We start from the raw sequence: 24,346 nt of genomic DNA, 5'->3' as shown, positions 1-24,346 counted from the left end.
TTTAGAGTTGAGAAATCTAGTGCAAACTACCTGACCCAAGTGATCTAAGTTAACAGAAAAGGTGACCACCTTCGCAGTGTAACACACTGAAAATAACACATCGTTTATGCAGTAAATCCGTGACTTGAAGGTAATTAAAAGGAAACTGGAGACAAATTCAAATTAAGGGGTAATGTATGAAGTAAATTACTTGTACTCTTCAAAAATGTCAGTTTCATTCAGAACAAAGGCTGGGAAAGTTCTTAAGGTGGAAGATCAAAGTGGCATGACAACAAAATGCAATGCATAATCTTGAAATTACATCCTGGACTGCAAAGAAAAAGAAAAAGAAAAGAAATTCTCCAAAGGGTCCTATCTGTAGAATCGGCAAAATGTGAGCAGATGCTAGTGGTTGGTGGCGAGCAATGCCTGAAAGTATGGAGGGCAAGAAGAGGGTCAACGGCAATTCACTTTCTAGTGGAAGGAAAAGAGGTGTTATTTATAGGTGGACAGAGTGCGACTATGAGAAAGCAAATGGGGCAGGGGTGCCTGGGTGGCTCAGTCAGGTGAGCGCCCAACTGTTGATTTCAGCTCAGATCATGATCTCACGGTTCAGGGTGAAATCGACCTCCATGTTGGGCTCTGCACTGACAGATTGTCTCTATCCCTCTCTCTCTCTCTCTCTCTCTCTCTACCCGTCTCCTGCTCATGCGTGTTCTCTCTCTCTCTCTCAAAATAAAGAAAGAAACTTAAAAAAAAGGAAAGAAAGAAAGAAATCAAATGGGGCTAAATGTTCTCAACTGGCGAATTTGGATGAAGGATACATTAGAGTGTTTATAGTCCTTCTTGCAAATTTATATTAGGAGTTATTTCACAATAAAAATAGTAACCCAAAGCATATAAATCAACTTTAAAGGTATAAACACTGTGAACTTAACCATGCTGATCTCGAGAATTTTTACCATCCTTCAAAATAAATGTACTGACGTAAGGTAAATTTTTCCATTTGTAGTATATGTGTGGAATTAACTGTGGATGATCCAAAACTTGGTCGGAAAGTCACACATAGCAGGGCCAAGTTTAGCCGGCAGGCCATTTCCTTTTATTGGATATGTAGCTTTGTCTCTGCAAATAAATAATGGAGCTTTGAATAGAATTGTCTGAAGTCTAGCGTCTGTTCCAATCTTTTCAGTAAACCCGTAAAGGCTTTCCACTATCACCGTCGTGTTAAACTCTTCCAATGAGATAGTTTCAGCAACGAACATGAAATTAGTTTTCCTTTTTCCCCACCACACTATGCTTTCATTTCTTCAACTATTTATAGACTTAGAAATTTTTGGTGTCCCTTGTAGCTTCTGTTCACTTCTTAGGAATCAAGGAGAAAAGAAAAATGGTGGCCCTCTCTCAGTCTGTGAATGAAATAGCCCAGCTTAGCATATTAGGCTATCCTGGGAACTAAGAGCATCACAGCAGAGGAGGACCAGATAAGCCAAGGAGAGCCTAAGCGTAGTTTGAGAACATCAGCTTCCCTGGCCATGGTCATTGGCTGGAGTGCCATGATGTCCACTCATTTACTACTGAGTTCTATTCATTGCTCTTTTTTCTTTGTTCCTATTTCCACATGCAAATTTAAATCTCATCGAAGAGCTACATTAGCCTACCACTGCCTCTTCTTTACTCCATAAAGCATAGAGACTAATTACTCCTTTTGAGTTCATCTTAGAAAGTACCTTGAAGGAGTTTTACTTCTTCCTAAATCCATACTCACAGTAGCCGTGTTGGAATAATATGGTTGGCCTGAAAAATAAACTGGAACTTAGATTCCTGCTTTCCTACTATTAAAGACTTCCTTGGGCCCAACAAATCTTCCAGACGACTTCCACTGGTCTTACCACCTAGAAAAAATGCCATGCTCATAGTTCATGCATTAGAAAGGGATTCAGATGCGATGGGATGGGGCAGGGTGGCATGGCATGAAAGAGAATGACTCAAATAGAATGGAATTCATGTCTCAGGGAAGGACAAAGGGGGGCTGTCCTCAGTCAATTAAGCTCCATGGCATATATGACCTCAAGCTCTATAGTACTTCTGTTAAATAATAAACCACATCATTGTTCAGAAATACCCCTTCACCAGTTTCTATCAGATTACCACCACCCATCTTTCCCAAAGCTTACATTTAGCAAATACAAAGGTTTGTTTTAGAAAGGTTAATTTTGGGTTTGACTGACAGGCAAATTCAGTTCGGTGGGAAGATGTGGGTCACCGAAGGCAGTTATAGTTAAAAAAAATGCTATCAAATGGATTGGAAAGAACAATGATTTTATCCAAGGAAAAAGGAAATGTGCCCAAAAGAGACAGAGACAGAGAGAGAGAGAGAGAGAGAGAGAGAGAGAGAGGTAGAAAGTAACAGCTTAGAGTAGGGAGTTTTTCTCACACAGCGCTGAGGGCAGTTCACAAAATGGCAAACATTTGCTCAAGATAATGTGTCTGTAAAAGAGTGAAACTTTCATCTGATATCACAAGGTTATACCTGCAACTGAGAGAAAAGGGCAAGATTCCACAGAGATGTAAGTGAACACCGATGATGAATGCAGGGAACCAGGCCATTAAGATTTATCAAATCAGATTCAGTGGATACTCTTTGAACTTACATATTATCTACCTGGACATATGTGACACTCAATGTTCTCAAACTTAAACTCCATGCTTTCACTCTCTAAATGAATAACTAGAAATAGAATGTATTCAGGATCTGTGGCAAAGAAGGGACAAAGTCTTAGAAGATTTCAAGGTTATATTTCAATCCTGCTTTGACAAATTTAAGAGGAGGAAAAGGCTGGCATAACACCATTGTGGATTATAAAAATGCTTATATTCATACATTACTGATCGCATAAAGTTTCATCAATCGGATTAAACCTCCCAAAAATTCTTGGGTCAAAATGGCAAATATCCACAGGTTTTGATGCTGTTTATTTTATTTTTAAAAATAAAATTGAGGTGCGCCTGGGTGGCTCAGTTGGTGGGGCGTCCGACTTCAGTTCAGGTCATGATCTCATGGTTTGTGGGTTCGAGCCCCATGTCGGGCTCTGTGCTGACAGTTCAGAGCCTGGAGCCTGCTTCCGATTCTGTGTCTCCCTCTCTCTCTGCCCCTCCCCCACTTGTGCTCTGTCTCTCTCTCTCTCTCAAAAATAAATAAATTTTTTAAAATATTAATTAATTAATTAATTAAATAAAATTGATGTAGCCCTGGATGCAGGGCTCAATCTTGCAAACCCAGAGATCATGACCTGAACTGAAACCGAGAGTCACAGGCTCAACCAACTGAGCCACCCAGGTGACCTGATACTGTTTCTTTTTGACAAAGGAAGTAAGCAGATGACTTGACTCACAAATGAGTAATTGAGGTCTAGAACGCACAACTCCTGACACTAGATCAAAAGAGAAGTCCCTAATCATGTGTCACAGCTACTGAAACCTATTTGACACAAAATCCCCAAATCCTCCTGTTTATTGGTATTATCATCTTCCTAATGGTAATAGCTACTCTATGGAGCATTGATGACTTGGAAGTTATTATAACAAGATTTTCATATATCCCTCATGCAACTCAATGAGTCAACTATTAGTATATCCATTTACTCAAGAGAAAACTCAAGGAGTGCCTTATTCAAGCTCACAATGCTAATCAGCATCAAATCTCACATATAAATTCAGGTTGGTTTGGTTTCAAAGCCAGTAGCTTGAACTACTAAGCTATACTGTGCCTTTGCCAATTTATTTCATGTTACTCTCCATTCAACATGGCCGGTAGCTTGTACTGCCATTCAGGACAATGTAGGTAGTTGTACACGGTGCTGAAGATGTTTTGTAGCCGCACTAGTATTCTTAAAACTGTGTTTTTATGGGACGCCTGGGGGGCTCAGGTGGTTAAGCGTCCACCTTCAGCTCAGGTCATGAGTTTGTGGGTTCAAGCCCGGCAGAGGGCTCTGTGCTGACATCTCAGAGCCTGGAGCCTGCTTCAGATTCACTCTCTCTCTCTCTCTCTCTCTCTCTGCCCCTCCTCCACTTGTATGCACACTCTCTCTCTCTCAAAAATAAATACACATTAAAAACATTTTTTAAATACATAGAATAGAATAGAATAACACTGTGTTTTTGTGATCAACCATCAAAATCCAAAGTAGACATGTACTGGTTGTATGCAAGTAAGACCAAAAACAAAACAAAACAAAACTGCCCTACACCTGTCTCCTCTGCATTCACCATTTTTACTGTATCCACCCGTGCTTCCTGCCACCACTATACTATCCCTCAACTCCTGCCAAGGTCAAACAGAGGGAATTTCCAGAAATGGACATGGCCCTAGGGGCAGCCCTCAAAAGACAGGCAGGAATCTGTGTGTCAACACCCAGTTTCCCCATCCCTAGCGTTAGAGAGCTCTGAGGCCGTCTCAAAGCCCTTCCACCAGGTCTCCTCAGTGGGAAAGAGCTCTCACTGTCCACACAGAACCCGGTCACCAATGATCCCTGAATTAGCGGCCCGGTCTTCTCCATTTCCTTCCATTTTCCTTCTCCTACTGACACTTCCTTGGGATCACTTCCCTGCCTCCCCACCAAAAAAAAAAAAAAAAAGTTGCATCTAGTTACCCCACAAGATGAAATCACTTATTTGGGAATAAATGTGGTTCAACACATAAAGAGAAAGTAGCAACTGCTTTTCTGTATTCTACAGAAATATATGATTTGCTCTCCCCACCCCTTAAAATAAATATACCCCCAGAAGATAATAAAGTAAATCAGATTAATGTTATTTATTATTCAAAGTTAGTATTATGGGCTGAAGGCGTTGCTTCCCTTGAAAAAAACAAACAAGCAAACAAAAAACAAACATCAAAACACACACACACACACACACACACACACACACACACACACAAACAAACAGAAACAAATTCCTATGCTAAAGTCAAGCCCCATCATCTCAGAAAGTGACTACATTTGGAGACCATATCTTTCAAGAGTTGAGGAAGTGAAAATGCAGTCATTCGGGTGGCCTTTAGTACAACATGGCTGGTGTCCTTTATGAGAAGAGATTTGGACGTAAAGTTGTATAGAGGCAGGGCCAGGGGAAGACAAAGGGAGAAAATGGCCAAGGACAAGCCAAGGACAAGGCCTGAGCCAGGGCTTCAGAAGGAATCAGCACTGCTATTCCTCCAGAACCGTGAGAAAATATTTAACTGCTGCATAAGCCACCCAGCCTGTGATACCTTGTGGAGGCAGCCCTAGCGAACTAACACATTCGAGAGGCCCAGACAGTATCAGCCACTGCCAAGACACTGCCATCTATAAAATGCCTGCTCTGTGCAGCAACCAGGCCAGGCAATTGACGCGCGTCAGTGATGGTCAGGCTAACAAATTTCTATTTGAGAGACGTGTTACCGTCCCCGGGTTACCGATGAGAAAACTCCCAGGTTAAGGAAGGTAGGTAACTTCCGTGGTCTCATGGCTTCTGTAAGAAAGGCCAGGATAGGAAGATTCTATCTTAGGTTTGTGATAGGAGCCTCTTAAAATAAAATCGGCCTATCCTAGTCCATTTTTACACTATTTCTGATGTACAATGAAGGACCAGCCCTTTCGTTTCTCCATGATGTAGTTTCTCTATTTGTTAAAAACAAGGAAGCGTAACTCTGGGTACAAGAGTAGGTCATAGCCTTACAAAATGGTACCTTCAGAATGGATTTAAAAGAGATTGTGGTAGATCTGAAAAAAAAAAAAAAATTAGCCGAACCTAATTCTTCAAGCCACTGTGGTAATTACATGGCAGTGACACAGAGGCCTTCCTACATGAAGTTTCATCCATTGTCAGCGTCCCCTTTTTCTCTTTGACTACAGGTGGCGAGCCATCCGCGTTCCATCTCTCCAGGCAAAGCCAACCTAATCAGCCAACAACAGAGAGTTCACAAGTGTACAGGGGCCCATTATTCATCACTTCTGCAGCTACTGTAGCCCTAGTTAGTGATTAAATATTTAGTGTCACTAATATAGGCAACAGAGAAAAAGAAAATACTGCACTTCTTAAATGCCTTGGAAAGCATATTGAAGGCAGCCAGTCAATCACTTGAGTGGCAGGCTCAGAGTACCTCATTAAAGGTGCTAAAAAATAAAATGTGCTCCAGATCCTTCCCGCTTGCTCTCTTTCCCTATTAGGCCCTATTTGGGACATTCTTGTTTGAATTTTAGAACTAGCTTGAAGCAAAACTCACTACCAAGGACAACGGAGGAGAGATATTATAAATTATTTGCTTTACCACCAACTCCAGGTGAACTTGATATATCGCCTGAGGCATTACAATGCTAAGGAAACTGGGAGCTGTCCCCCTTTCCAGAGCACAGAACGGCAGACTCGTGGCATGACAAAACAGAAAAATCTGCCTCAGTTCCACCACGCCTGCCCCCTCCACAAAACCCTAATGTATTAATGCGCTGGCCTCCAGATGTTTCTAAACCAGACGCAGGCGTAACTAAACGCATCGGGAAAATATTTGTACCTTTGCTCCCTGAAGCTAGCAGTGCCATCCATTTTGAACTTGGGTTACAAAATGGGGGTTCTTGTATCCAAATGAGACCTCTTCAGGGTCTAGCAAGGGCAGACGTGACTCTGGCACTCAGAAACTCAAAATATGATGGATTTACCAATTCAAGTCCGGCACATATGCTCTAGCTGGCACACTAGGCACTGGTCAGATCTTTCATACTTGGGGTTTAGGCCACCTTAGTTGGAATCACTTTGTAGTTGTGAGGGTACACTGATTGTGACACGGGCCAGAAGTCACTATGTATACCCAGGCAGTAGTAGAATTTTTTGCTTTAACTGCTGTGTTCATGTGCTACTCTTTCAGAACTTGTCTTTGAACTAGCTACATCTTCTTACAGGGACATGTGGCTCCAAGCATCAGCAGCCACGGGGAACCCCATTCTATACCCAGGTGAAAGTTGACTGCACTCAATCAGCTCCAGACTCTTTCCAGAGCAAAGCAGTCGTCTCTGCTCCTCTCTTGGCTTTCAAAGTCATTCCTTGCCTTTTACTGTTGGTCTCAACACGTGTCAGGCATCCCGGTTCAACAAGGAGACCCAGCAGAAGTGGATACTTCCATGAGCACAGGGCTTGAGGTCAAGAATCCATTATTCATGGATTCCTGGGACATTCCCCTTCAGAGGCTACCCTGAGTTAGGTCCCATTACCAGTGATGACCTCATCTCAACCACTCCACTCTCCGTACCTTTCTATGGCTTAATGATTCCTACAGCTTGCATTTATTAACTAATCCTGCTGAACAGATTATTTCTTTTTTCCCTGCCCTCAACAACCAGTCCCATTTCTTAGAAACAAAGCAACTGCTTTCAGTCCACTAAAAATACAGCACCCTTAGAAAATAGGTTTTAACTCTTAACTTTTCTACGCTGCTTCTGGAGACTTCCAACCATCGTTGCATCCCTGAAGGTCATGTACAGCAGAGATCCTGAGTTCATACACCTGTCATCTGGGGCTGCAAGTCTCTGTTACTACTCCATCGAGTCCCAATGGGGTAATCAGCGATTTGACATACAGTCCCATTGACTATTAGCCATATTTTTAAATCATGTATACAGTTCATTCTGAAAACTATAGCCTTGCACACTGACCAAGACAAATAATCATCCAACTTTTTATAATTTTTGTGCATATGACAAGAACGGTTTCAAGTTTGTAGCAAGCATCATTAAATGTGCTTTTAATGTTTGCCTAGAAATCCACCTTTAAAAAAAAAAATGGGCAGACTGCAGGGAAAGAACCTTTTCATTGAAGGATCATTAATACATTTACATTTTAAAATTACACCCTTAAGGGGGCCCAGGGAAACTAGTTATTTTTTATTTTAAGTGTCACTTGGTATTCCCTTTATTGCTATACTTTGTAGGTCAGGACAATGTAAGGAAATTGAGCTGAAAACCACCGATGGCCAAGATCTAAAAGTCAAAATGTCACAGTAAGGATACAGATATGTAACATAATTGTTGCCTTAAGAGAAAAACAGAATGGTCACTGATCCTTTGCGTTGAGACTTCCATTACCTACAAACTAGCCTTAGACTTTCTTCTCTGTGCTGTGAAACACAGGTGGTCAAGTATAAATGATATACTACAGTCAAAATGAAAATCCCTCACCCCTTCAAGGACCCAATTTCTTTACTCATTTTTTTCAAATTGTGCTGAGCTGCATTTGCAAATGGAGCCTGCCTGCCTTGTCCCTTGAAACACAAGCCCTATTTCAGAAACAGACAGTAAAAAAAAAAAAAAAAAAAAAAAAAAAAAAAGTATTTAATATGACCATTGCTTGGGTCGACTTGCTTTTGCCTCAGGGTCCAACTTGGGACTTGAATAGAGTCTGTGTGACTGCTTTCCATGGTCTGCTGCATCATCATATAGCAAAACTGAATTGTTTTGACGAGAGCTGGTGAATAGGCTATGTTTGGACAGACCGGGTCTGTTTTTAGCCATTAAAAAGGGCTATTAGAACTGCTGAGCTGTCATTAGAGCACATTGTGAGGTGCCCAAGACAAAGCAGCGAGAAGCAAATAGGCTTTCTGCATCCAGAGGCCCAGAGTCTGGGAGGACAGTATGCTGTCAGGCCCCCTCCACTTAACAGTGCCAAGTGGGAACCAACGGTTGCACCAGGTGTGAGCAAAAGGAGCCCAGCTTGAATCGGACTCTGGAAAAGGGCTTTGGGTTAAAAAGAAACAAAGAAAAAAGACAAAGAGAGCTTCAAGTTTTTCTAGTACTGGTCAGCAAACTGGGCAATGTTTTCCAAATTCCCTTCTATGCTTCTATGCGTGGCAGCGAAAGCTCATTAGTTTGGAATAATTGGAAGAAGGCAGGCTTTGGGCTTTCCAAGTTAAAATAAGGAATTACACAATATTTTTGGAATACGGCCATTGTATTACTTTATAGCTCCAGGCTAACGATTGCTATTAACCAAAGAGCCTATTTAATAATCCGTAGTCCAAAAGAGCAATTTGTAATTAGCACACCATTGCTGGTATGCAAATAGAATGTGTTAGGTTCTTGCCTTGGCTGTTTTCTTTAAGATTTCTTCAGTGGCACAAACATCCTTCTCAAATTCTCTTTACTATTTACTATTGATTTCATTGGTAAAGCCAATTATAATATAGTTATAAAACATGTCACAAAGCTACAGACTTTTAGCTCTGCCCCCCAATAGAATACTCCAAATTCTGAAGGCATCTGCATTAGAAATTAGTGAGCTCCAGATATACAAAATCTTACTGTGTATCGAAACAGAAGACGCTTTTCATTTTAGTCCTCTGTTGAAGACCAGAAAATCAATGCGTCCCTCTCTCTTGGGCCCCTTTTCTTCCCTCCTTCTTAGGCACCTGAGAGTTTAGCATGTCTCTATCCTTTATCTTTATATCTCCTCCCCTACTGCCTCCTCCTTACTCATAGTTTAATGTATCTCACTCTTTCCTACCTCAGTGTTGCGATCTCCCTAAACTTCATGCCCATCTCAAGGGACCACCTCATCTAGGTCCTCTTTGTCAAATTCAGATTTCTTGCAAGGACTGTCCACCCTCACACACCCATTCATTCCTCAGCCCACTGGAATCTCACTTCCTGCTCCATCCCCGCCACAGCAGCCACTCTGACTCACAGGGACCCCGGACATCCAGTCCTTATCTTATTTGATCTTTCTTCTCGAGGCAGAGATGATAAGACAACGTTGTGTCAAAGTTGGAGGAGCAGACTTTATAGCCTTCATTCCTGCCATCGTGGCCACCGTCTAGGTGCCCACTGTGCTATGGAGGTGACTGAAGAGAGAAGCTGGATCGAATGAGTCACCCCATACACTTGGTCTCTGTCTTGACCAGCTGGACCAACTTTTTGCCACTGGCCAGGCTTTCAGTGCATGTTCCCATCTCTAGACAATTCTGTTTCCAAAGTGAATGACTAAGTGTATTGTTCACATGTCTGCCTAATAAAAGAATTTAACTTATAATGCCCTGCAGGGCTAGCCTTGAGGGGAACGATAACGTAACAGTGGTTCCTCCAGACTGGTGGTTCGCTCCCCTCTACCACCAAGACCCGTCTGTGAACCCTTCCTGAATTTTGCATGTTCTCGAGTTGGTTGTAGAGAAACCCTTCCAAACCCTCCCAAAAGAGCTGATGAAGGGGCTGATGTAATAGGAGACACACAGGTCTGGGTCGCCTATTAACGTAACTTGTTAGTGTCCTCTGATTCTACGCAGGCCTGATCCCAAATACGTCATGTTCCTCACACAACAGATTATTATTGCCTCGCCCGATCTCATGACTTGGTACATCTGGTAACACACGGCTCTTGATGGGTAGTTCTAGATGCATCAACAATGGGTACCTTCTAATCAGGCCCTCAGTCTCTATTATGGTACAGCGTCCCAGGAACTGTGTTTTAAATCAAGTACTGAGCAGCAGAGAAACAACCTGCAGCTGCTGCAGAAACCTCTTAATTTAGACCCGCCTCTAAGAATCACTCAAGAATGCATGAGACCGCTCATCTCAAGTATGGTATAAGCTGACTTCGATGCCAAAAAGGTCCAAGAGGTAGAGTAACAACTGTCTTCTACTTCATAGGGGATGTCCCAGTGTGACCATACTACTGGCATAAACACTATCAGTGTGAATATATTCACTTGCCATTGCTGCATAATATGGTGCCACAAGCTAAGGGACTTAAAACCACCTATTTTTATTGTCTCTCAGTTTCCGAGGTTCAGGATTCCAGGCATGGTTCTATGGAGTTATCTGCTTGGGAGTCTGACCAGGCTGCGATCCTGGTGTGACTAGATCAAAGTCTTATCAAAGGCTTGAAGAGAAAATCCACTTCCAATACGATCCCTCAGTTGGTAGAATTCCTCTCCGTGCAGCTCCATTGTCAACTTCTTACCTCAGTAGGTGTCAGCTAGAATCCCCCCGCCCTTAGGTCTCAAGGCTGCTCACAGTTCCCTGAAAAATGGAGCTCTCGACGTGGCCATTTGCTTTTCCAAGGCCAGCAGAAGGACAGCTCTGTCTGTAAGGCATGACCACTTCCTCTTATGGGCTTTCAACTAATTAAGTTTGGTCCAATCAGGATAAACTCCTTTTTTTTTTTTTTTATCAATTCAAAGCAAGTGATTTGGAATCTGAATTCTATCCCCAAAAGCCCTTCATGAGTGTCATGCAAGATTACCTAATCACGTCACATCCTATCACTATGTTCTATTACCATTAGTCAAGAGTCTGTGTTCTTTATCTAAAGAAGTATCTAAAGAGTATCTAAAGAGTATCTAAAGCATTGCGGACAATCTGACTTCTTTGACTTGTCGATTTTTTATAAAGGTTTGGAAAATTTGAAACCTATGTTTGCTAGTCTCAAGTTTTTTCAAATGTCTACATTTACATCTTTAGCAGAAGTATCTAGAGCTACCTGTGCTTGAAAGATTCAAAAGGTTATTATTTTGAACATTCAACAACCACAAGTAGTAAGGAATACCCCACTCCACACAAGAAAACCAGTGGAACATTAAAAATATGAACGATCTTTCAATTATCCATGAATTTTTAAAATTTCAGGGTCTTTTGCTTGTTTCTCCAAGTTCCTTTTGGATCTTTACAGTTATGTTTTGCCGCCAATAGATTCCAATTCTTTCATTGTAGCTTCTATTCCTACTTTTATCTCCTTTATCACTTTTCATCTTTGTATTTTACAGACTCATATTGCTAATTCAAGTTTTTAAGATCCTAGGTCTTGTCTTCTGATTCTTGATTGCATACGTTTCCTAACATTGTTTGTGAGTGTGTACATTTTCTTCCCCATTATGAGCTCATCTTCACTGTTGTGTGCCCTTCAACCCATACTTCTGGAAATTCTTAGGTGCCCTATGTTGTTAAAGTGTCCTTCCAGAGGAGTTCTGTTTCCTTATCATGGAGGACTAGATTTTGCACTCATGTTTCCATCTCAGTTCCAAATATCATAACTAAAATACATGCAAATTTTGTATCTATATTTATTTAATCAAGTTCAGGTTTTGATTTCTAATGGGGTAGTTTTGTTTTTTTTTTTTTTTTTACCTGCAGCTTTCTTGTCCCTTCCCTTAAAAGTTGGAGATATGTTTCTTGCGTCGAAAGGGGCAGGTCTTCTAGGATCTCATCTTCAAAAAGGGGCCTCAGTCAATCTCCCTGCCTCCTGAAGATACAGGACAACATCTGTTGCCTCTCTTAGAACTCCTATTTAGACCTAATATACTCCCAGTTTCCCTAGCATCAACTCACAGGCTCATTGCCCTGGCCCTCAAGCCCGTTAGGCCCTTCAAACATGACTATTTTTTAAAATAGAATTTCTGCTTTTCAGCGAGAGGGTATTCAACATTACCTCAATCCACCATGCTACCAGAACTACAAACACAGATAATATACTTCAGAGTAATATATTTAGAAGATTATACATGTGGAAGTAATAATGCATGCAGACACAAAATCATGAAGGTTATATTAAAATGACTCAAGTCTGAGAGGCATTCCTCTATTTCATGGTTACATCTGTCACTATGGCCTACACCTGTGTGACTCAGAAGTGGGGAAACCCACCATCATGCATGGATTGAAAATCTCCATACACGTGGGCATGTACACTTCGTGTGAATGAGTTCCACAACAGATGCAGGACCATAACCACACTTTACCAAAAAGGAAGGGACCCATACACTACATCAAAGTATCTTTAGTATCTCCCCAAAGGTAAACAAGTGGCTTGACACTTTAAATTATAGGAGACATAGCCAAAAGCTCCATGTGTCACATCATGGTCAGTTTTAGGTCAGCTCAGTAAAGCTACGGTGCCCAATCAATCAAACACTAATCTGGGGCCGCTGTTAAGGCACATTGTAATGTGATTAACTGCGATTCAATCACACTTTGTTAAGTGGGATTAAAGTTTATCTTCAGTTGACTTTATGTAAGGAAGATTCATCTAGATCACCACCTAGATTCAATCATTCCAAGGATTTAGGGGAAGAACTGAAGCTTCCTTGAAGAAGAAGAAATTTTATCTGTGGATCACAGCTTCAGCATACGCCTCAGTTTCCAGCCTGTCCTTCCAGACAGCCTGCCTTGTGGATTCCAGACTTGCCCAGCCAACCACCGAAATCACATAAGCCAATTCCTTGCCATTTGTTTCCTTATACGTATCTTTTACTTGTTTCTCTGGTCGACCCCTGACTAATATAGATGACATTTTGTACTAGCGTTTATTTTATATACGTACAAGTATCTGAAAAGCTTGAACCTTGTTTGTTTCCTCCCTTATTCAAAATAACATGAGAGAGATCTTAAGACCCAAAGGAATCTTAGAGGAGACGCAGTCCATAAAATAGATGTCTTTAGGTACACAGAGTCTACCATGTGCTTTATGGGAGTATGAACAATGAATGTGAGTAGCACTCAGGGGCTGGGCTGCAAAAAGAGGCCAGAGCTGGATCCACTCAATTACTGCCCCATGTCCTGCTGTGCCTCAGATCCCTGGGAAATAGTCCTTCCAAGGACTAAATCAGCACCGTCTCTCAACTATACATAACCTTCTCTTCACTTTGCCCACCCCCAATTTAGGGAGGAAACAGCAAACCAGCATAAAAATACGTGAAGGATTGAACAGACATAACAAGGACTAGGAATATAAAGCAAGAAAGTATAAAGTCGGAGACTATGTCTTTATGGCCGAGAAAAGAGGAGGCTCAGCAGGAAACATGATTACAGTCCATAAATGTCTTCAAGTAACCATGTACATGAAACAGGGACTTACTTACCGTGGGAGAAAATGCTTACTCAAGGCGAAATCGCATGAAGTTCTGGAATGAACACTTTAGATAGGAAGAAGCACATTTTCGAAGGTAGGAACTAAGAGATGATGAGTTATTGGCTACCTAAGACATTCAAAGAACTGGTAAGATGGGCTGTGTCAACTGTTTTGGCATATAACAAGTCCGGTGTAAGGGATACAGACACATTTTGAAGGAAGTCATCTATTAGGACCACACAACGTGTGAAAACACAACAAAATTGCTGTCGAAGACTTCGTTTTTAACCATTTACTTAAAACAGACGCTAAGTTTCCATGGGCAACATGGAAGGGGCTAGCTGAAAAGATAGTAGTCAGTCCCCCCCAGAAAGCTCAGGACACTGTCACTACCAGCCTGGCCCTTCAATCAGCAGCCAAAGCAGTGGCCATACCCAGAGGCTTGTTAGAAATGTAGCTCTCGGGCCCTATCCCAGACCTACTTGTCCAACTTTCTATTTCAACCGATCCCTTGGTGATATTACCCATTTCAAGGTTTGAAAGCAATTCAAAGAAAATACAAATGCTTACATGCTTTTGCAACCCTGAATAAACCTACAAGAAAAAATAATAAACTTCTTTATTAGAAGATCTTATCGTTTACTTCTTTGCCAAAATGATACAATGATATGTTAACTATAAAGAAGCCCCCTAATCGATGACAGTAATGTCAGTGTTGATGCTCATGTAATTTCCTTGTCATACATTCTGTGAAATATTAGTAAAGTTACAGTCTGTCATGGATTGACTCTGCTGTTGATCATCTAATTTTTAATTTTGTACCCTGCCAGTGGACACATGTGGTCACTGTTGTCAAAAATAGCGATTTCACTAGGAAACTACTAATCTTTAAAAAGTGTCTCTGGAGTGGGGCACCTGGATAGCTCAGTCTGTTAAGCATCTGACTGTGGCTCAAGCCATGATTTCACTGCTCGTGAGTTCGAGCCCCGCGTTGGGCTCTGTGCTGACAGCTCAAGGCCTGGAACCTGCTTTGGACTATGCCTCCCTCTCTCTGCCCCTCCCCTGCTGGTGCACTCCCTCTCTGTCTCTCTCTCAAAAATAAAAAAAACATTAAAAAAAATTTTAGTAAATTGATAAGTATCTGGAGTTATGACACTGGTTCGTTTCCCTCTGCATGGCCTAGTGGGAGATTAGCAAAAGAGAGCTAGGCCATGTGTGTCCAGGAAGACAGAAAGACGTTAATTTGATTGAAAGCCCCTTGGCTTTCCATGTCACTGCTTGTCAGCCATGTGAACTTCCTTCATCAGTTCACTTTTGTGAGCCTCAGTTTACTTACTTGTAATAGAGAGATAATGATGCCTCCCCTTCTAGAGGAAAACCTAATGGGCAAACCAATGCCCATGGAAGAATTTGGTGAATTATTGAGGTCATGGAAGGGTAGGGGTTCGTTAGCATCTCAGGGGAAGATTGGCAGTCTATGATTACTTGTCACTTGTCAAACTCGGGTTCTGGAAGCTGGTCGCTTCACTGCAGAATCCTTTGGTCCCCAATTTCTCAGACATTTAAAAGACTTCATAGGGGCGCCTGGGTGGCTCGGTCGGTTAAGCGTCTGACTTCGGCTCAGGTCATGATCTCACGGTCCGTGAGTTCGAGCCCCGCGTCGGGCTCTGTGCTGACAGCTCAGAGCCTGGAGCCTGTTTCAGATTCTGTGTCTCCCTCTCTCTCTGCCCCTCCCCCGTTCATGCTCTGTCTCTCTCTGTCTCAAAAATAAATAAACGTTAAAAAAAACGTGGTCTAAAATTCTACTTAGGAAACTAACATAACTTTAGCTGTTAAGCCACCTGGCTCCTTGCCTGAAATCCAAGCCAGAAGGAATAGCAAGTGAATTTTTTACACCAGCACCTTTTGTCCAAGGACAGCGGAGACTTTGACCTTTAGGTAATCCTTGAAGACCAGGTATTTGGTTCCATTAAGTATCAGTTTCCAGAAGATAGCTACTAATATTATAAACATATCTGAATTCTTAAACCAAGTTTGCAACTTGGCATTTCATCTATGTCTTTTATTTGTGCCACAATGATGTCTTTAAAAAAAAATCATGGCTAACATAGAATAATGCAGAGAGTCACATAAAAACATGTGGACTTTTGGTTTTGATTATTTACATTTTTCCCTTCCTCAGTTCTACCCCATGAAATAAAATCAGATAGCCATCTTTTTGTTGGCATACAGTAATTTTTACAACAAAAATAAGAAACTGACCAGAAAGGACCAACTAGGATGAAGTTCATCATGTAGATGCAGTGAATAAGATGCCTAAAATGGGATACTTACACCCTTTCCCCCCAAAATTTAATCAATGACGTTGGAGTCAAGATAACTGTATGGGGATTTATTCTTGATTTAATTAATTAAAGTTGGTGAGCTATTATCACAGTTGACAATAACAACTCGGATTTGTTCCAGCTGCTATAAACCTGAGGGGAGAGCATGGCTTTATTTGACTCTTTGGGCCCACACAGAAAAGCTTATGAGGAATGAATTCTGGATTAGCCACCGGCTCTGTGGATGTGTTCAGGAGTTGATGGAATGTGACAGGGAAAGTGTGATCTATGCCAACTACCATATCATTGATTGTCTTATTACTACTAGAAAGAATCTAAATAGACTTTACATGCTCTAAATCAAAGGAAAAATATTCCAGGTGTATCCAAGTCAACATACCATTTTGCAATGCATAGCCCTAGGCTAGGCACTGAGGACACATGTACCTTGTTTTCTAAGACCTGGCAATAGAGTTAGAAGAGATAGATATTCGATACTCTCTTGGCCCTATAACCCGTGCCATGAACATCTATAATCCAACAAAGCAGGAATTGTTGTGTCCCCAAATCAAGCACAGTGCCTGACATATGACAAATGCTTCATAAATATGTGTTGGTTGAATGAATGAGTGGATGGATGGATGGATGGATGGATATATGAATAAGCTACTGACTATGGACCTATATGCTAACAACATAGGGGGAGACAGCTTTTCATTTATAAAGGTTGAAACCCAAAGGGATTTATCAATTAACTCACAGACCCTATATCCTTTATTGTGAGGCTCAAATTGATTATCCTTGACCACACCCCTACTTAGGGTCATGTGTAAAATTATCCATCTTTTCCTTTTATTCACTGACTTAGAGCATCAGTCATAATCCTTATCCTCTGATGGTCTTATGAATTCAGAAAAAGGAAAATTACATTCTATTCTAAAGAAGATGAGGTTCTTAGAGTAGAATCACAGTGGGTCTAATGTTGAAAATGTCTGAAGATCTACAAAGGGGGCAATATGAATTATGTTACATCCCAGGGAAGTATGCCAGGAGTTTCCTCCACTCGGTTTTAAATTTCATATCCACCTAGGGACAGTGAGGAAGAAATCTCCAAAATGGATTTTTATATATGTGAACTGGTTACTCATCCCTTGATCTGCCCACCTCCTTCTGAATAAGGTATCCTACCTTCCTCTCCTGGTATCCAGAAAATAGCCCAACAGTTCCACCAAACACTTTCCCAAACATTGCACAAAAAACAAATCCTAGTGCAGCAACCCAGGTGAGAAGTACAGTTGCACAACAGCATGAGGATCCTCACTCTGGCCATCACGGCTACCCAGGTTAACAAATTCCCCCGGTCCCAAATGATTGGTCTAATGGTTCAAATAAAGCACAAGGATACAGGAAACAAACTGATGGGTGACAGACTAGGAGGGTTGGGGAGATGTGGACAAAATGAGTGAAGGGGAGTGGGAGACACAGGCTGCCAGGTATGAGATGAGTCAGTCACAGCAATGAAAGGCACAACACAGGGAACATCATCAATATCGTAATAGCTTTGTACGGCGACACAAAACAGCCGCATGTACACCTGAAAGTGATGGAACACTGTGTGTCAACTGAACTCAAATGAAATGAAGACGAAAATAATTGGGCAATTTGAAGGAGAAAAAAAAAAGCACAAGGAGCCATTGTTCTCAGCCATTGTCTGAGCCAATGAAGTTCAGACATTTATGTTCCTGAAGCTACATGGTTAACCCAGATCCCTCCACGGTCTTTTTCTAACATGGTTTAAGAGTCTGCAGTTCAGAATATAGTTTCTCCTTCATATTTGCTTCTTAGTGCTGCACACTACATGCACAAAATATATTCACCTTTTAAATGGAACATTGACAGAGAAATAGGGTTTGTACCTCTTTTTCAAAGTAAACATCTGTTAATTACTCTGGGGCTGGAAAAATTCAGGTTGTGTTGAGGATTTTACCAGTTTAATAAAACAGCCTAAAAACAGCCAACATCACAACACCATTAGACTGATTGTTTTCTGTAGATACACAGAATATATGAATAATAATTTTCTCTTCATAACTCTTGCTGACTTGAAGGCATGATCGAATAGTACATTTCTGATTAATCCAGGACCCAGTCCACATAGGCACATGTGCAGAGTTCTGATAAGGTGAAGAAAGATGTGTTTCCATGTCAACAATTTAAAGGTTGGAACTATTTTGAGTTGTTAATATAAACTTTGATATTAGCTCATTGACTTTGATGGCTTTGCAAAGAATAAACTCTAACGCAATTACAATGACTGCCGAAATGTACGAAATCTCTAGAGAAGCTGGAAAAATGTGTATGCCTGACAGGTTTGTCAATCACCTCTGGTCCTGATTATGTGACATTACCATGTGATTTTTCTTAACTGGAAAAATGACATTATAGTATCTCCTAACAGCCTAACACTAAAATACTGTATCACTCTTTACAGTTTCCTCCTCTGTCTTTATAGAACACCCCTAAATAAATACATAAATAAATAAATAAAGCCAGAGACTCTATCCTGAGGCATCATACTATCTCATCAGCTTATTAATACTTCAAAAACTACAACATCATTATCCTAACTACAGGCGGTAATATCACTGGCAGTAATTGGAGAGTCGTGATGACTCTGGTCCCTGGGTATTAACCCAATCAGCTTTTCTATTTTCTGTCTCTGGGATTCTTTTACTCAGAGACAAAATTATGTTTATGTTACATCAGAACTCCTATAATCTCAATAAAAAGAACGAAAAACAAAACCAAAATAAAAAGAGACTGCTAATCAATGATTATTAAAATCCCAGTGTCATTCTTCAGGGCCTAGAAAGCTCCAAGAATGTAAAGGGGAAGAGAAGCCAAAAGACAAGGGATCCAAGTCGTGACCAAGAACAGGGCCAGAGTCAAGTCAGTCCGGATTTCACTGTGAGGGGAATGTGGAGGCAAATATTGACGAGATGCCATAAATAATGCTGAAAAAATTTAAATTATCCGTTTTCCAAATCCTGATCATTCCCAAATTCTAATTTCAATCTTGCTAAAAATAATGAGGAACACACTGCACTGGTTAATGTCTGGAATTCACAAATGGTGGCCAGAAGAACGTGCCCCTCCAATTTCTGCCGGGGTAGCTCCAGGAGCTACCCTCTGAGAATCCCACCGGTTTCTGTGCTCCAGGGAACATTGCTGCCTCCAGGGAACAAATGACCCTAGTAGAGAGATCAAGGCAACCTGGTGCCTGTGTGACACAGGACTCCCCCTTTTTTTTTTTTTTTCAACGTTTTTTATTTATTTTTGGGACAGAGAGAGACAGAGCATGAACGGGGGAGGGTCAGAGAGAGAGGGAGACACAGAATCGGAAACAGGCTCCAGGCTCCGAGCCATCAGCCCAGAGCCTGACGCGGGGCTCGAACTCACGGACCGCGAGATCGTGACCTGGGTGAAGTCGGACGCTTAACCGACTGCGCCACCCAGGCGCCCCATCACAGGACTCCCCTTTGCTGATAGCCTTGACAGACTTCCCTCAGAACTGTACAGTGGTCTAAAACATCTGACCCCAACCTTGCCTTCTTCTCTTTCTCCTTCAGTCAAGACTAGACCTCCAACACAGTCTGACAGTTTCCCTGGCCTTTCCTGAATCGATCCTCCTTCTCCCTGAAAATCATTCCTCCCAACAAATTTCTTGCCCCTTTAATCCATCTTGGCCTTTGCTTCCATGAGGATCCATACTCACACATCCCCTAAGGGTATTGTGTATTCCCAGTGAAGATGTCAGGGTAAAGGATTAATATTTGTCAAACATCTACTATACACTAGGTATTTTACAAATATTATCTGATTTTACCATATGTTTTCACTCTTATGTGGATCCTGAGAAACTAAACAAAAGACCATAGGGGAGGGGAAGGAAAATTAAAAAAGTAAGAGAGGGAGGGAGCCAAACCATAAGAGACTCTTCAAAACACAATAAACTGAGGGTTGATGGGTGGGAGGGAGGGGAAAGTGGGTGATGGGCATTGAGGAGGGCACCTGTTGGGATGAACACTGGGTGTTGTATGGAAACCAATTTGACAAAAATTTCATATTAAAAAAACAATAAAGTTAAATAAGTAATATGAAAAAAATAAATATTATCTGATTTAATTCCAACGTCAATTCTGTTAGAGAGTAGCATTCTACATTTAATAGTTAAGAAAGCTATACTCGGAGAGTTGAAGATTCAGACTAAACCAGAGGAAATCACCATTTTTCAGTCAAAAAGGATTAGATGTTGGCAGTTTCATGTGATTAAACCTATATAATTTGCCGAGATCACACAACCACCAAGTGTACAAACTCAAATTTCAGCCATTTCTGTCCTATTCCAAAACTCATGTTCTTTCCACTGTATGACAGGGCTGCAGAGTATTTGGTGAAGAGCGATATGCATAAATCTCCCCCTCCCCCCAGAGTTTATTCAAAGTCTTATTTGATATAAGATATAGCAAAAGTATCATAAAATATCAAATATACTAGGGGCATTGCGATCATTTCCAAGAATATTCTAGTTCTAGATATTTCCTCAATGTTCACAATAATGTGAGGGTTACAATACAACATGAATGATATGTATGTGTAAACCTTGATTTGAGAGCATAATTGTTTCCAGAAACATGCTTATAATCCCAAGCACTTGTATATCAAAGTGAATTTCAAGAACCATTGGCTCAGTTGTGATCATGTGACATTCGGCATCAGGTACTACTCATATGGCGAGACGTGGCTTGTTTATCAAGTTAAAATTTATTAGAAATGTTTGCTTGTCGGGGCACCTGAGTGGCTCAGTTGGTTAAGCATCCAACAATGGATCAGGACATGACCTCACAGTGCGTGGGGTGGAGCCCTGCATCGGGCTCTGTGCTGACAGCTCAGAGCCTGGAGCCTGCTTCAGAATCTGTGTCTCTGTCTCTCTCTGCCCCTCCCCTACTCAAACTCTGTCTCTCTTTCAAAAATAAATAAACATTAAAAACCTAAAAAAAAAAAATGTTTGCTTATCTTGTGAAACACTTGCAGAACAAGTTACTGGCAATCCAAGGTTTTATTATATATGCAAAGAAAGTACCTAGAAACCACTGGAGGTAGGAAATAGGTAATTTTTGTTTATGTTTTTGTTCATCTAGAGTTGTTTTCCACAACAGGCATGCATTACTTGTGTAACAAAAAAGTTACTAGATTAAAACTTAAAACTGTATTGCTAGCACATCATCCTTCAAATGCATCCACGATCACAGTGCCATTCGTCATACGCTCTAGGCATATGGTTGACGACTGGTCAACAAGAAAGACCATGCTTCCTTGGAAAATCCTCTCTGCTCTGTCCCCAACTTGTTCTGCCCATGGACCTTTGTGGCTGCATATCTCGGGGTTTGTTCTGAAGACCTTGTCTTCGGCCTAGCAGTGAGAGTTTGCCCCAATGACAAGAGGTCAGGAAAAGGGAGGCCACTGTCACATGAAGATCTGAAGGAATTCTCACAGCTTCCTTTGGAGGACAGTAAACCTGGGCTCTCACAGATTCCTCCATGAATTGCCAACTGGACGTACAACGAACATAGTCTACGCATAGCGAAATTCAAAAGATAAAGTCCAAGCTTATGTAACAGCTGTTTGTCACTATGATGTTAAAAATGGACGTTTTGTAATGACAGCCAAGCAACGGAGCCACATGGGGTAAGTATTGACCAAAGTCAAACCCAAACCAGTATTTTAGCTTAGGTAATAAACTATAATATTCAGGAAATGCAGATTTTGTATTATGCTGCAAGCATTAATTTTTTTAATGTTTATTTATTTATTTTGAGAGGGAGAGAGCAGGGGAGAGGGAGAGAGAGAATCCCTGACATGGGCTCAATCCCACAAACTGTGAGACCATGACTTGAGCTCAAATCAAGAGACCATGCCTGGACCACCCAGGCGTCCTTCCATTATTAATAATTTTAGCAAGATATGATAATCTCCCCATCCTGACCTTGAAATCTCATTGAAGGAAATTTTAGATTGTGGATTCTTCTAAAGAGGAAGGAAAGGGTATTTCAACAATAACATCATTTGTCACTTTCTCCTATTTCCGTACTGCTCTGTAGATCCCTGCACGATGGCACATTTGATTATAAAGTTTCATGTACTTGTCTGTCATCTGTCACTAGACTTGATGTTGCTTGGTGGCAGAACCTATGACTACACCATGGTACACGTTCAAGTACCATGCCAGTCCTTAACCAAGTGTAGGGTATCTGATCAACACTTGATACACCTATAGCAAATGCGGAAACAAATGGGTGCATTTGTAATAGAACATTACAGCTAATGAAGAATCTTTTCCATACTTTATCATTTAGTCACTATGGGAAATCATGGAGCTAAGCCAAAGGAGCATAACACCTATTAAATCCACTTACGAACCTTACAACATGCTGATGGTAAGCAGTTGATGGTTTCTTACTTGCATTACAGCTTACAGACCCCCGCCTTGATGTTCGAAGAACAAAAACATTATCAACATGTAGGTCAGCTTCTGGAAGCCTCCTACACTTGTTCTCACAATTCTTGGCTTTTCATATTGGATGCCTTAACAAAAGTCATTAATCAAATAGGGTGTTCCCTCTTCATTTTCTGCCCCAAGACAGTATCTGTTGAGTATGGTCCTATGTGGGGCAATTTGCAGATTTTTTTTTTCATCTCACCATTTTAACAGCTCTATCAAATAGGGACCATCACAATCTTATTTTATAGGTAAGGCAACTGAGACCACAGAAATGAGGTGTAATATCCCCACATGGCAGAGCTGACAGGGGTTATCTTCAGGATTTACCCCTAGACAATCTGCCTCCTGAGCCGCTAAGCACATGTGATTACCAGTTTGACTACAATGAAACTTGCCTTTGGCTTTGCCTTGATTCTCAATCCGTCTAGAAATAAATATGCAAACAGGTGGTAAAAACAACCACGCTAAATAAATGCAAATAAATGCCATAATGCTGGTAAAAATTTCCCTTCAACTTTTGTTCTTATAGAAGAAGAAAACAATCATACAGTGGGGGGGTTAATTATTAATCTAATTATTCAGGAGCTGACATGCAAAATATGGCTTATCCAGACGCTACTGATTCCCTATTTCTGAAAGACTGTCTCTCTCCTTGAAGTACTTACCTCCAAAAGTGTGTTTCAACTGGTAAGAACAGATACTATACTTGATCTTAGCCAAAAGGCCGAGAAGCGATCCAAAAACGTGTTTAAAAGTAAGGTAAGGCTTGGGGCACCTGGGTGGCTCAGTCAGTTGAGCGTCTGACTTCAGCTCAGGTCATGATCTCACAGTCCGTGAGTTTGAGCCCCGCGTTGAGCTCTGTGCTGACAGCTCAGTGTCTGGAGCCTGCTTCAGATTCTGGGTCTCCCCTTCTCTCTCTGCCCCTCCCCTGCTCATACTCTGTCTCTGTCTCAAAAATAAATAAAAAAACATTTAAAAATTAAAAAAAAAAAGTAAGGTAAGGCTTAGATGGCTAGTGGCATGTTTTCTACTTGGGTACAAGGTGGAGAAAAATAGTCCTTGTAGAGGTAAATTATGAAAAGTTCCACATCATTAAGGTAAAGCCAACTGCTGCAATAAAGAAACCCTGGCTTAACACCAAACAAATCTGGGTCTTGCTCAGAAATACCAATTACTGGAAAAGAAAGTTCAGGGTAGAAAGAGTGAAAGTCTTCCTTACACACAATCATCCAGGGGCCCAAAGATGGTTGTGTCATCTTGAACATATGGCTTCCAAAGCTATCCATGGCACGGAATCCCAGTCCACGGACAAGGGAAGGAATACAGGCACACCAGTTTCTTACCCCTCCTTTGTCTCTCAACAGATTGACATCATTGTCACTCACATTCTCCTGCCAAGATGTGGGTGAATGGCCCCACCTTTCTGAAAGAGCCGGGAAGGTCTATCCCTGCGCTGTCCCTTTCTGGCAATTGCTCCACCTTGTGGAAGGGGAGCAAACATCTTTGATTTATGCCCAGGATTCTCTACCAGACCATACAACCAGTCGCTAGACATTTTTGGCCTTTCTCTCCCTCTGTCAATTGTGGACATTGAACTAGATGATCTGTAGTCTCT

The 24,346-nt window shown here is 41.3% G+C and overlaps 1 pseudogene; it reads right to left on the bottom strand.

The window, feature by feature from the left end:
• Nucleotides 1–23,383: 23,383 nt before the first annotated feature.
• LOC125935918 (uncharacterized) lies at nucleotides 23,384–23,467 on the bottom strand (annotated as a pseudogene).
• Nucleotides 23,468–24,346: the final 879 nt, after the last annotated feature.

The sequence above is a fragment of the Panthera uncia genome (genome assembly GCF_023721935.1).
Source record: "Panthera uncia isolate 11264 chromosome A1 unlocalized genomic scaffold, Puncia_PCG_1.0 HiC_scaffold_17, whole genome shotgun sequence".
Classification (NCBI taxonomy): Eukaryota; Metazoa; Chordata; class Mammalia; order Carnivora; family Felidae; genus Panthera; species Panthera uncia.
This window is presented reverse-complemented; position numbering and strand designations above follow the sequence as displayed.